Below are 14,866 nucleotides of genomic sequence, written 5' to 3' on the forward strand. Positions count from 1 at the left end.
ATCTATAGAGACAGAAATTAGATTGCTAGTTGCCTAGGGCCAGGAAGCATAGTTGTCCAGGTGATAGCTAAAAGGTATGGGGTTTCTTTCGGGGGTGATAGAAATGTTTTAGTGATTATAATGATGACCACACAACCCCGTGAATATACTACACCCATTGAAATGCACACTTTAAATGGGTGAATTGTATGGTATGTTTTATATCTCAGTAAAACTATTACAAAAAGAAAAAAAATATACACAAGCTGAATACCAGCATTCAGAAAGGGGTGGTAAGGAGCAGGGAACACACATTTTGGATGGACTTATCAAATGACAGGCAGCGAATTAGACTTTTCACATAGATTATCTCATTTAGCTTAACTCCTACAACAATCTCATACAGTAATATTTTTTAAAATCCTCAGTTCACAAAAGTGTAAAACTCAGCTCATTGTGCCTTCAAAATCTTTGCCCTTGCCATTTTCTGAAACATAATATCTCCATGTGGATCCCTCTTATGACAGCTTACTTATTTCTGTCCTCAGCTGGGTTCTTACTTTATTGTTCTTTTCTCTCCCTATTTCTAGTGGGTAGGTGTTTTCAACAATCACTCTGGGTTCCTTTCTAGAGCATTACTCCATTCAAATAATTTTAATATTCATTCAGACTTTAGTGCTCAAATCTAGCTGAAACCCTCTGATACTCTGCTAAAAGGGGTTTTGGTATGTTCATTTTCTTACAGTTTTCAAATAACTTTCCATTGTCCTACATATGAATGGGTTTAACATTCTTTGATCACACTTCTTTCCTTCTAGATCATGAGTGCCATCAGGTAAAATAATTACAAATAATCACAATGTAGTGTAAGTGGGTAGGAAGTGGGTAGTAGGTGTTAAAATAGATTGCTTTTTCACTTAATATGTGCCAGGCACATACACTCTTTATATATATTATCTCAGATAGGAACTCAATAAATATGTATTTATTGGAAAGAATGTTGTATCCGAAGAAACACAGGGGGCTTTATGTAGCAGATGATGTTTGAGCTGAGTCACTGAGAATTGGTAAAAATTTTATGTAGGTAATGACAGGGAAGTACATTATAGACCAAGGCACACTTTTGGGGAGGAACTGAGGTCAAGATCACTGGTATAATATAAACCTGAATTCAATTCCTGCCTGAACCTCTTACTAACCATGTTATCTCTGGAACCCCTGAACTCCTCTAGGATTCCGTGTTCTCAGCTATAATAGAGGATGACAGAACCTAACTTTTAGGGGTATTGTATAAAGAGTTTAGAAGAGTACCAGGCAAAAAATTCTAAGTGTACAAAATTCTAAGTACATTCTAAAGCCTCAATTTAGATTTTTTAGATTTACCGTCTTGCTTGGGAAAGGCTTTAGTGGTTAGAGAACAAATGGCCTTTGGAAACAGACCCATTATTACACCTATCTATTTTTAGTAGATAGAAAAGACTCAGTAGTGGTTGCTCCTATTCCTTCCATGCATAGCAGTTGTCTGGGAAGAATGGATTAAGGGTAGAAATGGGGCAAGACAAAATAAGAGCTGGTAAGGTGAGAGCCTCTGTTTGTCATGTTAAGGGATAACTGCTCAATTCTTTAAAATGGAGTCAAAAACACAAATGTCTCTGGGGACCAGGATTAGGTAACAAATGAATGAATGAAGTAGGTTATTAGAAAACCGTATTATATTGACTCGGGCACACATTGTGTGCATATCTTCACTTCTGAAAGAAACCTACTTTTTTCCTTTTTTTTCTTTTTTTTTTCTGAATTCATTGCCATTTCCAGTCTAGCTTTTGGGATGCCTGGGTGGCTCAGTGGGTTAAGCATCTGCCTTCAGCTCAGGTCATGATCCCAGCATCCTGGGATCGAGTCCCACATCGGGCTCCTTGCTCAGCAGGGAGCCTGCTTCTCCCTCTGCCTGCTGCTCTCCCTGCTTGTACTCTTGCTCTCTCTCTCTCTCTCTCTGTTAATACATAAAAAAAATCTTAAAAAAAAGTCTATCTTTTGCTTTCCCAATTAACATAAACATGGGTATGAGAATATTTCACTTTTCTCTTAACTCTGAGGAAAGAATACCATGAAAGTAATGACAAATGGCAGCTGACGCTTGGCCTCAGTGTGGACAGACAATAAGGTCTGGTGGGATTGTGCTGAACTTCAGAATTAGGTCCCATCTAAAGAAGGCAGCAGCCATGGCCAACTGTGGCCTTGTTTGAATGCAGGCCCAATGTTGCCAGATCTTTAATTTCCTAAGAAAAAGTTAAGTATGTTTGTGTATGTCAGTGTGTGACATGTTAAGATTTTTCAACATTGGTCAGAAATTTTCTTTTCAAACAAATCATTGTTGAGGCAAAACAAAACCTGCCTGTGGTCCAGATTTGACCCAAGGGGCCACCAGTTTACAATCGTTGTATAGGGGTGGGAAGTCACCAAAGCAGCTTGAGGTGAGGGTCACAGGATCAGACTTGCATTCCCGAAAAAGCCCTGAAAGAGCAAATTAGAGACTGGACTGGGGACAAGAAAAGGAATTTTATAGTTGGAGAAAAAACAGGCAAGACCAGTGGTTGCCAAACTTTATATTGTGCTTTTCTATCAGTTAAAAAAAAAATTAGTGATCATCCCCCCATATACGTTTCTTTTTTGGAAATTACATACATGTACTACTGGTATATATTATGTATATTTCATAAAACATTAGATAAATCAAAATTTAAAGCAATGAAGAAAAATATAAATTTTTATATTTTAAAATATAAAAAACTTAAATTGAAGTTTTAATATTTTCTCCATGCACATCAAACAGGTATTAGATACCCTAGTTTGGAGATTGTTGAACCAGAATAGAAAGTCTATAATATTTCTATATTACTCTTGAGGAATTCGTGATCCAGTTGGTATGTATGCTGTACTACCTGTTATTTGACAAAGCCTCTGGGGTCGCCTGGAAGACTCAGGAAAAGCTTGATGAAACAGGTGACATTTGTCCTGAATTGTGAAGAATGATTAAGAGTGATGGCTAGGTGGAAAAGAGGAAGTTCATTTCACACAGGAAGAATGGCAGGGACAACATCATGCATTTGTGAAAGCCTAGAGTGTGGGAAAGGGATAAAAAAATATAGTGTGTAACTAGAACAATGGGTGTGGGGGAAAAATAAGAGTCGGTAAGGTAGTTGGGATCAGATGATGAAGGGTTGTTTATGCCATGTCGAGGTCTTGGATGTTACACCTTAGGTTACTGGGAAGCATCGAGTAAGTACAGAGAATTGGGAATCTATTGCCATGATTTGGGGAAAACACAATAAAGGCAGGAACTAAGGAAGTGGCAACGGGATGGGTGGAAGAGATGGATTCAGGAACTGTAACTGAGTTTGGATAGAAAGAACTTCATTGTTGAATAGGTGTGGGCATGAGGAAGAGGGAGACATTGAGGAAGAAACCAGGGTTTTTCTTAGGAGTAGAGTGGAAAATGACTCCAGTGGCTGAAGACAAGAAGACTTTGCTCCAGTTTTCAGGGATCAGTGTGGTAGAGTACACAGCTTCTGGAACAGAATAAACTAAATTGAAAACCTTGCTGCATCGCTGTCTACCTTGTGTGATTTTTTTTTTAAGATTTTATTTATTTATTTGAGAGAGAGAGAGAGACATAGTGAGAGAGGGAACACAAGCAGGGGGGAGTGGGAGAGGGAGAAGCAGGCTTCCCACAGAGCAGGGAGCCCGATGTGGGGCTCGATCCCAGGACTCCGGGATCATGACCTGAGCTGAAGGCAGATGCCCAACGACTGAGCCACCCAGGCACCCCATGTGATCTTAATCAATGTGTTCTCTCTCTGATGCACACTCTTCTCGTCTGTACAATTGGCCTTCTCTGGTGCTCTGTGGCAACATGTCAGTGGAGAAAAACTGCTGTAAGCAACTGAGCTAGTAGGCTCTGATATTTCAGTACTTGTAGAAGACTTGTCTTATGGCTGCTGTAGCAAATTACCATCAATTTGGTGGCTTAAAACAGAAATTTATTCTTTCACAGGTCTAGAGGCCAGAAGTCCAAAATCAGTATCACTGGGCCACAGTCAAGGAGTCAACAGGGCCATGCTCTCTTGGAGGATTCAGGGGAAGAGTCTGTTCCTTGGTTTCTCCAGCTTTTGATGGCTGCAGGCATTTCTTGGCTCCTGGGAGTGCCACTCCAACCTTCAACACCAACATCTTCACATCTCTATCTGCTCTGACATGCATCACCTTCTCCTCTGTGTATCTGTGTTAAATCTCCCTCATATAAGGATACATGTGATTACATTCTGGGCCCACCTGGATAAGCCAGGGTAATCTCTCCATCTCAAAACCCTTACTTTAATCACATCTACAAAGACTTCTTCTGCCACAGAAGGTAATATTTACAGGTTCTAGGGATTAGGACCTGATATCCTTGGGTGGCCATTATTCAGTCTACAGTAGCATTTTATTTAGTATTTTAGAGTTTTCTGATTTTATGTGATGCAATCCAGAGTGATTTTCTTCCTGGATTGATTTTTTCCCCCACGAGAAAGAATGAATAAGCTTGGGGGAGGTAAAGGTTTGGAAACACTTTCCTTTAAGATCAAATGAGCTCTACACTTGTCAGATCCTTTTTCTTCTTTCCTTGTAATATCAAACAGTTGGAAATTTGGCATTATGTAGCTATAGCTCATGAATAAATGGAAACTATATGCTTAATCATTTCATTGATATTCAAAGTTGCCAGGTAACACTACTTGCATTTCCTCTGCTTTCAGTAGAATAGATTTACTTAAAATAATTTATTTCCCCAAAGGAATAACTTCCATCACATTTTTCTGGCACTGTATAATTTAGAGTGTACAAATATAAAATATAAGGACTGTGACATGATAGGTAACTGAAGAATGGCCCGTCAGTCACAGTCTACTCTCCTTTTAAAATACCTTTATGTAAACTGGAGGTTAGAAAGCCAAAAACTATGTTGACCACTCTTCTTTGCATCTGTAATCTGGATACAAATTGTGTTTTGTCTATTAGATGCAGACATGACACATTTGGAGGGAGGGAGTTTGTAAGGAAAAACCCTGTTTCTCCCTACTCTACACTTTACTTTCAATACTTCTCATGCTGCATGTGTAGGTTTTTCCACAATAAGAATTTTCTGATTCTGTGTAGACATCCACTGGGTGTCCTACAATTGCACTCAACTTTGACACTGTCTACCTGGACATACCGTCAAATCCCACAGGTGAAGGAAGGGCTCAGTCACACAAGACTCCACCTCTCCCCCGTTCAGATGCCAGTCTGAAATCCAGCTTATTCCCTGTGCTTCTGGCCCACCAGCTACAAATTGGAGATCCCACAGCCCTCTCCTTAGGTTCAATAATATGCTACAGTGGCTCACAGAATGGAGGAAAGCAGTTTACTTACTAGATTACTGGTTTGTTATAAAGGATTCAACTCAGGAACAGCCAGATGGAAGAGATAGAAGTGGGCAAGTTCCGGGGGCAGGGCATGGAGTTTCGTCCAGCAGGGGAGGGGGTGGAGCTAAAAATTCCAAGAGTCTGAGCACAGGGTGGGTTCCCCTGGCAACCAGCCCTTATCCCGAGGCTATTCAAGAGTTACCTCATTAATACTGATAAAGAAAAATCTGTGTCCTAAGATGGCTGACCAAACCCGCAAGGGAGTCCCAGTCCCTGCCCTGGGGCTCTTCTGGGTTCTCCTCCCTGCCCAGCTTCGCTCACCGCCAAAACTGGCCAGTATGCGGAAGTAGAAGTGTATAAATTGCCACCTTTGTTTGTGCTTGGGGCTCAGACCTTTGGAGACCACTCTCCTCTGAGCCCACCAGCGTTAAATAAACCTCCTATCCTCCAAGATCTCCGGGCGCCGCTTGGTCCTTCCGTCGGGCGATCCGGTCCAGGTTCTGTAACATTTGGTTCCCTGACCAGGAAACCCAACTGCAACGGCCCATTGTAGCTACCGGTTTGGAGGCAACGGCGGGTTGGTGACGGATCAAGGGATCCTAATGGAGAAGGCGCACCCTGCTTAATTTTCGGCAGTCTCTTGCCCCGGTCACCTCGGGCTGGCCCCGCTCCGCTCTTCCCGCCAGACTTGAGGAGACTTGGCAGGTGAGGACCTGGTCCAGATGTCGGATTCTGGTAAGGCCTGGGGCCCCAGGACCCAGACAGGCCCACCCCCCTTGGGGTGGAAGGGGAGCCTGATCACCTCCCAGAGACCTCTTAGAGGTCTCACAGGTAGGGATTCCCAGGGAGGGAATGTAATAACGTCTGGAGTGTGAATGTGTGAGTGAACTTGCAGTCCGACCTGGCTTGCTCAAGCGGACTGATTCTGTGACTCCACGGGCGGGCACCCTTAAGGTCCCTAGAAGCCTACAGAGTCTGAGTGGGCCTGTCTGCAATTCAGTGGTGAACGGCATAGAGCCTAGGGTGGCATCAGAATAGATTCCGATTGTAAGTCACAATGCTGAGACCGCTACGGCTAAGCCTCACCTAAGCTCCTTCTGGACACAGCCAGACGGGCATCTGATTGGTCTCCTCACCAGAGGAGGCACCCCCCCCCCCCTTTGTCTGTCTCTGCACCACCGCACACAGGAACGTCACCATGGGGTCAGGGCAGTATAAACCTACAGTTCTAGAGACCATGATCAAAAATGTTAAGAAGGGGTTTTTGGGAGACTATGGAGTCAGGATGAACCCCAGCAAGTTGAGACCCCTATGTGAATTGGCCCACCTTTAATGTCGGGTGGCCCTCAGAAGGGACATTGGATGTCCCAACGATTCGTCGAGTATGGCGAGTTGTAACAGGAGAACCAGGACACCCTGACAAGATTCTGTACATTGACTCCTGGCTAGGAATTGCCCGGACCCTTCCCCCCTGGGTGCGATTCACTTGCAATAGGCAGGGACAGGCCAGGGTCTTAATCGCCTCATCTAAGCAACCTAAAGAAAATTAGCAAAAGCCCAAGTCTCCACAAATCATAGCCGAAGATCCTGAGGACACACCAATCTTGGCCCCACCGTATGCACCCTCAAGACCATCTATACCTGGCCCTTCAGTTCCAGACACTCCACAGCCATCGGTTTCACCGGCACCCCTGGGCCCAGAGGATCCACCAGTGCCCCCAGGCCCAAAGGATCCACTTTCTCCAGGACCAATGGCCAGGCTGCACCCCAGGCCAGGCGCAAATGCCCTCCAAATGCTGGTAGGAAAGACATGGGAATCTGAGAGTTGCGATGAAGACGGGACGGTCCAACTCGGCTGTTCTATGATTTATTATCAGCCCTTTTCCACCACCAATCTCCTCAACTAGAAACATAACACCCCATCCTACTCTGAGAAACCACAGGCTATGGTAGACCTCATGGAATCCCTCTTCCAGACTCATCAGCCAACCTGGGAAGACTGCCAACAGTTACTCTGCACCCTGTTTAACACAGAGGAAAGGAGGAGAATAATGAAAGGTGCACGGCAGTACCTGGAAGAGCACGCACCAGCGGGAGTCATCAACCCTGCTGCCTGGGCTAATATGGCCGCACCCAAAGAGTGCCCAGCATGGGACTTTACCACAACCGAGGGACAGGCCCACATCCACTGGTACCAGGAGGCCCTCCTCCAGGGAATCCAGGCAGAAGCTAAGAAACCCACGAACATTGCTAAGGTATCCTCGGTCACTCAACAACCAGGGGAGTCCCCTGGGGACTACTACGAAAGACTATGTGAAGCCTACAGGATACACTCCATTTGACCCCAAGGCACAGGAAAGCCAACAGATGGTAAACACCTCCTTCATGGCTCAGGCTGCCCGAGACATCAGAAAAAAACTTCAGAAACTAGAGGATTTCACCGGGATTAACATCACCCAGCTAATAGAGATTGCCAATAAGGTCTACATGAACAGGGAGGTCACAGCCGAATGGGAAGCTGACAAAAAGATGAAAAAGAAAGTCAGCCTTCTTGCCGCTGCCCTGAAAAGGACAACACAAAGGCAGGGAGACTCCGACCACTGAAAGGGGGGAGACCCGGAACTCCCTTGGCAAGGGATCAATGTGCCTACTGTAAGGAGAAAGGGCATTGGAAAAATGAATGTCCCAACTGGGGAAAGGCTCAGAAGCCCAGCTGCTACAAGGAAGAACCCCAAGAGGAGGACCTCATAGACCTTGCAGGAATGGACTCAGACTGAGGGGAACTGGGCTCTTTTCTCCTTGGCCCCCATGAGCCCAAGGTCAGAATGAAGGTGGGGGGCCAACCAGTGACTTCATGGTTGATACTGGGGCCGAGCACTCTGTTGTCACCTCCCCAGTGGCCCTTTTCAGCAAAAGGACTATGACCATCCTTGGGGCCATGGGGACACGGGCGATACAACAGCCCTTTTGCCAGACTCGCCAGTGCAAACTCAGGGGCCACAAGTTCTGACGTGAATTCCTTTAACTGCCTGATTGCCCCATCCCTCTCCTGGGCCGAGATATACTCTCCAAGCTTAGGGCTCAGATAATCTTTGAGCCCACCGGACACACTAGCCTCTGATTGGACCCAAGGCAAGAGGAGACAGGGTCTCTAATACTAGCAATTACCATGCCAAGGGAAGAAGAATGGAGGCTATTCTGTGCCCAGGCCCTACCGAGCAGCCCACCAGAGTTCAGATTCGTTTTCCCTTCAGTACGGGTCCTCTCTTCAGTATGGGCTAGTCCTCACCTGGACTAGCCTGGAATCGGGCCCCTATCATTGTTGAACAGATCCCAGGATCCCAACCTCAGAGGCAAAGGCAATACTCCCTTCCACAAGAAGCTAAGATCAGCATCCAAGAACATCTGGTCAAACTCAAAGAAGCAGGTATTCTAGTCGAGGCTCCAGTCGGCCTGGAATACCCCACTCCTGCCAGTCAAGAAGCCAGGAGGGGGATCCCGACCAGTTGATGGTTCCCCCTCTTCCGTGGGGAGAAAGGTTGCTGGGTTTAATGTCTTTACTGTTTCGAGGGTGACCCACGGGTTTTCTCAGAGGAGCCCTGGGTATTGTGCTAGCCGAGAGTTGGAAAGGAAGCAGTGAGGGCCACAAGTTCCGACATGAATTCCTGCGGGCCATCAACAAAGTGACTATCTCTCTGTACCCAGTGGTCCTGAATCCACACACCCTCCTCGGCCAAATCCCAGGGCCAGCCAGATGGTTTACCTGCCTAGATGTGAAGGATGCCTTCTTCTGCCTCCTCTTAGTTCCCCAGAGCCAGCCACTATTTGCCTTTGAATGGTCTGAACCTGATAACAGGGCACCAGATGCAACTGATGTGGATGCGCCTCCCGCAGGGGTTTAAAAACTCACCAACCCTCTTTGGGGAAGCTCTGGCCACGGACCTGGCCAGCTTCCCAGGAGAGCCCACATGATGCACCCTCCTCCAGTATGTGGATGACCTCCTCCTCACCAGTGACACACAAGAAGACTGCACAAAAGGCACAAAGGCCCTCCTACAGCTCCTGTCAGACTTGGGATACCGAGTCTCATGGAAGAAGGCACAAATCTGCCAACAACAGGTCTGATACCTTGGTTTCCTCCTCACCCAAGGTAAGAGAGAACTAGGGCTGGAGAGAAAGAAAGTCATTGTCTCCTTGCCACAGCCCCAGACAAAAAGGGGCCTATGAGAATTCCTGGGGGCTGCAGGTTTCTGCCGCATCTGGATCCCTGGGTTCTCGGCAATAGCAAGACCCCTCTATGATCTCTTAGGGGGACCAGATCGAGAATTCCCTGCCTGGACTGAGGAAGCAGAAGCCACCTTCACAGAGATAAAGACCGCCCTGGGGCGGGCTCCAGCACTGGGCCTACTAGATATAGAGAAACCCTTCAATCTCTTTGTACATGAAAAAGAAAAGATAGCACTCAGGGTACTCACCCAGACTGTTGGGCCCGGCAATGGCCAGTTGCATATCTGTCAAAGAAGTTGGACTCCGTGGCAGCAGGATGGCCACCATGCCTCAGGGCGCTGGCAGCCACAGTCCTATTCATCAAGTAGGCAGACAAGCTCACCCTGGGGCAAGAACTTAATGTCAAGATCTCATGCAGTTGTGTCCCTCATGAATGCACAGGGGCACCGCTTCCTTTCCAACTCTCGGCTAGCACAATACCAAGGGCTCCTCTGCAAAAACCCATGGGTCACCCTCGAAACAGTAAAGACATTAAACCCAGCAACCTTTCTCCCCACGGAAGAGGGGGAACCAGACCATGACTGTTCCGAGGTAACTGATGAGGTCTACGTGAGCTGTTCAGATCTGCGGGATCAAACCATAAAGAATCCAGAGCTCACGCTGTTCAGCGAAGGCAGCAGTTACCTACAAGAGGGTGCCTGGAAAGCTGGTTGTACAGTAACCACAACCACTAAAGTCCTAGAAGCTAAGGCATTACCAGCTGGATGGTCAGCTCAATGGGCTGAATTATATGCCTTAGTCCGAGCCCTCACCCTCGGTGAAGGCAAGCGAGTCAACATCTATCCTGACTCTCGGTATGCCTTTGCTACTGTACACATACATGGAGCCATCTACAAGGAAAGGGGCCTCCTAACCACAGCAGGAAAAACTATCAAGAGCAAGGAGGAGATACTGACACTCCTCAAAGCTGTCTGGCTTCCAAAGGAAGTAGCAATCCTGCACTGTGAGGGACACCAGAAAGGAGATGACCCCATAGCGCAGGGAAATCGTCTGGCAGATGAGGCAGCCAGTGAGGATGTGAACAAAGCTCCTTCCCTCATCATGGCCCTCACACCCCCAGAAGTCCCTCTGCCCAGTTACACTAAAAAGGAAAAAGAATGGGCCATGGCTGAGGGGGCCACCCTGACTGAAAAGGGATGATGGATGATGCCAGACAGGCACCTCTTTGTTCCAAGAGCAACTGGAGGGCATCTAGTCAAGGAATACCACCAACTCACTCATCTGGGAAAACTGCATTAGAGGCCCTTCTCAAGAAGCACTACTACATCAGTCAGCTGCCTGCACTCTGCTGAGCAACTAGTGAACGGTACATAACATGTGCTAAAGATAATGCTCGGTCTGCACATGGCCCCTGCCAGGTGTCCAGAGGATGGGAGCAACCCCCTTCAAAGATCTAGAGGTGGACTTCACAGATGTGCAGCTGAGCAGGGGGTTCAGATATCTCCTAGTAATAGTATGCACATACTCCGGGTGGGTTGAAGCTTTCCCGACCAGGACGGAGCAAAGCCAGGAAGTAGCTAAAGTCCTCTTGTGGGACATCGTGCCCCAGTTTGGCCTGCCATTAACAATCCACAGTGACAATGGATCCGCATTTGTAGCAGACATTGTACAGGTCTTGACCAAATCTCCCAATATCACCTGGAGACTCCACACAGGTTACCTGCCCCAAAGTTCAGGGAAAGTAGAGAGAATGAATTGCACCCTCAAGGGAACCTTAGCAAAGTTTTTTCAGGAGACTAACCTCCCATGGCCGGATCTTCTATCCCTAGCTCTCCTGCATGCTTGCTGCACGCCTGGGACATTAGGTTTCTCCCCATTCAAATTAATATATGGATGGCCTCCCCCGTGCCTGGGGAGCCTTCCAGGAAACTTACATCAGGTTGGAGATAAAAAAATAAAGGAGCAGCTTCAGGCCCTGGGGGCCACCTTAAATGAATTACAAAAATACACCATTTAGTGGACCCCTATTTCCTTAGGGTCTCAGGTACACTCCTTCCAAACAGGCAACTCAGTTTGGGTCAAAGTTTGGAAGAAAGACCCCCCTCAAACTGCAGTGGAAGGGCCCCACACTCTTGTTCTAACCACCCCTACTGCCCTCAAGGTCTCAGGTGTCACCCCGTGGGTTCACCACTCCAGACTGAAGAAAGCTCATCATTCAGATGAGGAGTCACGCCAGTGGACAGTCCAGCCAAACCCCACAGACCCGCTCCAGCTTCGCCTTCGACAAGACCCCACCAACTAATGGACAACTGCTTGTCATGGTCCCTAGCTCTCATCGGCGTGATATCCCTCATCCTAGGAGTCAGACTCTATACTGTTGCCTTTTCTGACTGGGCTTTCCACCAGAGACTTGCCATTGTTGTTGTTTATTGGATCACCTTAGGATGTAATACTAAACTCACTTGCTCACAGGTTTCCTCTCCTTCACTCTCCAGGCCATAGGGATACTAGGGAGCACCAACTACCCGCCAGGTACATGCCAGCATTACTACAAGCCCTCCTGGGCAAATAACCTCAATGCATGTGCTAAACGCCACCCAACCCTCTGCCAACACGAGGGTCTGTTCTATGTGTCTGGTCACGTGACAGACCGATGTCCCAACTGCTATGCTGCCCTAGCCCCTGGGGACCCCCCAGCCTCTCCATGGCCTCTCCCCACTCCTATCTGGAAGGCCCCTGCCCAAGCTCTCACTCTCACTCTAACTGCAGCCACATCCAACCAAGAACAGACAACACCAACCCCATGGTCTCCCTGTTCTTGTACCTTGGTGTACTCTAAAATGCCAAGACAATGTTATGACTTGAGGGAAGTTACTATTTGTCACAATAGGGGAGAGATATTCATGACAGGAAAAATTAGGCACAGACTATACTGGGGATACAGGGATCTGAGATGTCCTGAGGAAAAGGGCCTAACCTGCTGGAAACCTGACCTTTATCAACCCCTGCTGAGACTTCCTCCCCATCAGGGGCCTCTCACTCTAGACCCTCAAGTAAAAGGTATATTAGAAGGGGTCCACCATTTATTCAACACAACCAACCCTCCGTTGGCTGCAGATCACTGGCTCTGCCTGCGAACTGGTCCCCCTCAGCTTATAGTGAGTCCACTGAGTTTCTCAACCTGATCAGGCCCACAGGTGACCCTCCCAAACCCACAGAAATAGACCCAAAACCGGCCAATGTATTGTTGTCTTACCCGGCCCCCGACTGTGTCCATAATCCAGGGGAAACACATTCAGTAGGCAGCCTATCTGCCACCCAATGTCTCCAAACCCACAGCTGCCTTTTACTTGATGGGTGCATGTCTGCCACACCATGGTGCACTCCAGAACCTGGCACCCTTTTCATGAGTAGAAGGTATATTTATCGATGCTTACTGGCTAACTGGGCAGGGACATGTGCATTGGTGCTTCTTACTCCTCAGGTAGATAGAATCCCCAGTAATCAATCCCTTCCCATTCCCTTGTTGGCACACACACAGCCCAAAAAGGCCATCCAATTCATCCCACTGTTGGTTGGATTAGGTATAACAACTGCTGTGGGCATTGGAATAGGAGGAATTGCCTCATCCTTCTATTACTACCAGAAACTGTCAGAAAATCTCACAGAAGATATGGAACAGGTGGCCAAGTCTATAATGACTATCCAAGATCAGATAGACTCCCTTGCAGCGGTGGTACTACAGAATCAGAGGGGCTTGGACCTGCTCACTGCTGAAAAGGGGGGACTTTGTCTCTTCCTAAATGAGGAATGTTGTTTTTATATGAACCAATCGGGGTTAGTCAAAGACATGATCCAACACCTACAAGATCAGGTTGCACACTGGACAGAAGAATTAGCAAATTCTTGGGGCAATTGGTTTAGTATCTGGAGCTGGGCTATGTGGCTCTTTCCCCTAGCTGGTCCTCTCCTCATGATCCTATTGGCATTCCTGTTCGGTCCAGGTATTATTAATCTCACCACCCGATTCATCAGCTCTCGGATAGAATCAATAAAATTATAACTACTGGTAACCCAATACAGACCTCTAGACTGGCAAGAACCCTAATAATAATAATCAATGTCCATTCAAGTAAGAAAAGGCATCAAAAGGGGGGAATGAAGGGGAAAAATCTGTGTCCTAAGATGGCTGACCAAACCAGCAAGGGAGTCCCAGTCCCTGCCCCAGGGCTCTTCTGGGTTCTCCTCCCTGCCCAGCTTCGCGCACCTCCCAAAGTGCCAAGTATGCGGAAGTAGAAGTGTATAAATTACCCCCTTTGTTTGTGCTCGGGGCTCAGACCTTCAGAGACCACTCTCCTCTGAGCCCGCCGCCATTAAATAAACCTCCTATCCTCCAAGATCTCTGAGTGCCGCTTGGTTCTTCCGTTGGACAATCCAGTCCAGGTTCCGTAACAACATCACATTTCTATTGGACACTGGATTGCTAGGTGAACACTATACTCAAATCTTAAAGTAGGCTTAAGCCCCTCATTTTCAGGGTAACAGATACATCAAAATTAACAATAAAGCAAAAGATGGTATCCGTGACACAGACTGAGAGACACATCTCTGTATCCAGCTCAAGTATTGTATTTGCCGGGTAGTCATAAGACTAAATTTGGGTCTGTGAGATATAATTGGAAGTGTTGTGTGTGTGAGACACTATATTCAGGATTGGGTGACTTTTCTAAGAGAAATATTGGGGGTGGGATGGGGTTGGTTGCATTTTTTTTTTTTTCACCTAACGTGTGTGTGTGGGGGGAGGGAATCCTATTTTTTATAATATTTTTGTTTTTGTTTTTGATTTTCTATTAACATTTCCTTTTAGCCTTGAATTTTTACTAAATTTCCTCCTGACTTAAACATCTTGTTTCTAATCTAAGAATTTGAAATCTTGGTACTTCATGTTACCTTAATTTTTCCAAAGAGCTCAAACCATTTTAATACCGGAACATGATAAAAATTTGCAGCCATTTCAAGCAGCTGGTGGGCTTTTTATATATAATCATCATTAACTGGTCCCATTAAATGTGGTGAGGTGAATGTAAAATGTAAAAAGTATAGGTTGTTTTTTTTTTAATAACAGTAAACTTTCAAAGAGACCCCCCCCCCCAAAATTGACTTCAAGAAGTCTTAAATTGGAGGTGGTTTGAAAGTCTTTTTCCCCTCCCTCCTCC

At 46.6% G+C, this 14,866-nt stretch overlaps 1 pseudogene; it reads left to right on the forward strand.

Annotated features, from left to right (window-relative positions):
* The first annotated feature begins 7,546 nt into the window (after nt 1-7,546).
* On the forward strand, nt 7,547-10,850 carry LOC135363538 (uncharacterized; annotated as a pseudogene).
* The last annotated feature ends 4,016 nt before the right edge of the window (nt 10,851-14,866 follow it).

This window comes from Mirounga angustirostris, unplaced genomic scaffold, assembly GCF_029215605.1.
Source record: "Mirounga angustirostris isolate CCGP_5_RB_7025 unplaced genomic scaffold, mMirAng1.0.hap1 SCAF_2, whole genome shotgun sequence".
NCBI classification, from domain to species: Eukaryota; Metazoa; Chordata; class Mammalia; order Carnivora; family Phocidae; genus Mirounga; species Mirounga angustirostris.